This window comes from Montipora foliosa, chromosome 13 (assembly GCF_036669935.1).
Source record: "Montipora foliosa isolate CH-2021 chromosome 13, ASM3666993v2, whole genome shotgun sequence".
Taxonomy (NCBI): Eukaryota; Metazoa; Cnidaria; class Anthozoa; order Scleractinia; family Acroporidae; genus Montipora; species Montipora foliosa.
In genome coordinates, this window is record NC_090881.1 from 17,298,547 (window position 1) to 17,301,046 (window position 2,500).

The 2,500-nt window shown below is 43.0% G+C and overlaps 1 protein-coding gene and 1 pseudogene across 1 annotated transcript in view; one reads left to right on the plus strand and one right to left on the minus strand.

The window, feature by feature from the left end:
- Positions 1–2,500, plus strand: part of LOC137982517 (uncharacterized) — a 313,756-nt gene that overhangs the window by 248,969 nt on the left and 62,287 nt on the right. The gene's annotated exons all lie outside the window — the stretch shown is intronic.
- Positions 2,396–2,500, minus strand: part of LOC137983437 (uncharacterized) — a 2,807-nt pseudogene continuing 2,702 nt past the window's right edge.

The following is a 2,500-nucleotide window of genomic DNA, read 5'->3' on the forward strand; positions in this document are numbered from 1 at the left end:
CAGGGGCATAAACGTAACGTAAGAACCGTGCGTGTCTGGTCTTCTCGAGACAGAGGTGAGAGATGATTTCCTGCAGACTGGAACGCCTAAATTGCTCTGTTGTAAACATGGCCGTTCACAGCATCAGTGAAATCGTCTCTCTGGCCTTTCTGTGGACGAATTCCAGGACCTACCGATACTATTTGAGCAAGTTTTCAAAGCTAAAAACTTCAATCGATGCTGTATTTTGCCGGTAGGACTGGGTGGCTCCACGCTCATAAGGAAATCTATGAAATGAGAATCGGGGTTCTTCCTTTGTCATAAAACGGCCGAATTACCCAGAATTCCTTTTGGGCATGAAGGAGGCAAGCGGAGACTGGTCCTCATCAAATGAGGAAAAAGTAGCGAGAAGAAGATTTCTAGGCGGATACTGTTAACAAAGACTGTTAACGTAGACTGTTAACGTAGGGGCCGACATATCCCTCCCTCAATGCCGTACCGGGAGGCGAGGTCGGTAGCAGAAAGCAGCGAAGGGCCAACTGCGTCCAAAAGCGATCGCACGGGCCGAAGTCACGGGATGACTCGGGCCTAGCTCTATGGAAGATAGAGTTGTTCCTAGCGCTGTTGTTAATGGCGCCGTTAGTGGTCCTGTCGTCACTAATGAACCTTTGGTCGTTTGTTAGTGATTTCGAAAGTACTGTAATTAAAGAGAGTAAAACAAATGTTAGTGCTGTTGTTGAAAGTGAATTGCTTGATCATGGTAATGATCTGCGAAGTAATGACACTGAAAATGGAAAATTTAATGTACTTGGGAATGATGTGAGTAATAGTTTGCAAAATGGTGTTAATGAGAATGAGAAAATTCCTGCTGATGATAATGATGCTGTAGTTAGTGACTTGACGTTAGTGATGATGCTAAGGGTATTGAAAAGAGAAAACAAAAACTCCGTACCGATAGTGAAGATAATATTAATGAAGGTTCCGCTAAAATCGGTAATATTTCTCCTGAGTTTGAGTCTGATCTGTCTTGTCAAGCCGGCTCTCCAACGCTCTCTCCTTCTGTGCTTTCTGGGGTTGTGGGGTTGGTGGCCGAGCCAGGTGCGTGCTGTTAACTTAGACTTTTTATCATAGCAAATTCGGCCTGGCCTTTAGTAATTTCTTGTGAAAGAAACGGTATAATGTAAATAAGAGAGTAATGAGATTTATATTTGCGATTACCTGTCCTCTTACGCACCACTTAAGTCAAACTCTACATCTCTATGCAATAAGCGCATTCAAAATTTCCTCATATTATTGTATAAAAGTAGTTAAAGAAAGAAAAGGCTTGTCCTGCATATATGAAAAATACGTTTTCTCTCCCGTTCTCTTCTTACGCATGATCTTCGTGGAAATTACATTCTGTCCCTCAATAAACCTAGAACAACCAGTTATGGTCCTAGTTCTTTTTCTTACGTATTAGCTAAGTACATTGCGAAATGCGCTACCTGATTTTTCCCGTACCACTGAATTTACTGGTTTTAAACTAATCCAGGGCCGCGACTTTTCGTTTTGATTAATATATCTTTAAGTATTATTTAATATTTAGTTATGTATCTGTATATATTATGTATGTTAGCTGTAATGTCTCGAAGATATTATTCTGAAATTCGAGATGAAATAAAGTTTTATGCATGCATGTAAGTTACCTTCGGCAGGGCGCATGCGTGCACTTTGTAATCTGCGACTCCAGTGCTTACCATATGACAGGTGAAATGACTTTTCTCTTGAATATATAAGCCATCGAAATGTTACGTTAAAATGTAATGAGAAGGGCGGTTTGGAGCTGTGAGTAGGCATGGGATTTGTCTCATATGGTTTAGGGGCCGACATATCCCTCCCTCAATGCCGTACCGGGAGGCGAGGTCGGTAGCAGAAAGCAGCGAAGGGCCAACTGCGTCCAAAAGCGATCGCACGGGCCGAAATCCCGGGGTGACTCGTTTGGTAAGACGCTCCAGCGCCACGTCTGGAGGTACTGCATATTTTTCTCGTCTCGTCTTCAAACATTCCGTCCGCGCATGCGTGCGTAAATGTTCAGCCTCTCCGATACCTACAATACCAGACATATTTAGTTGGAACACTTAGCGAATGATCAGAATCATCGTGTTACAAGATCGTAGCTTATACCACATCCCCCTTCCCCCAATTCAATGTTGTGTGAAAATTTTTCGGGCGACTAGTAGTATTTGCGGAAATCAACATTGGATGAAGGGGGAAACGGGGATGGGTGTTCCAACAAATGTGACGAGTATTGTAGATCTCTAAGAATAGCTGCCCCATTCCGAACCGATGCGGCGATCAAGTCCCATCTTCAGGAGTGAATAGTAGAACTTTCCTTCCTCTCGAAGAATCGAGCGTTTTCGAAGACTGATTCGTTGTCCTATTCAGGGGTCGACCAATCGTTATTTTCTTCTTTTTCAGGCGAGGACACGGATTTGTCTAAATTTCTTGATCGGAGATCCATTTCTAACTCAGATCCCTTCTC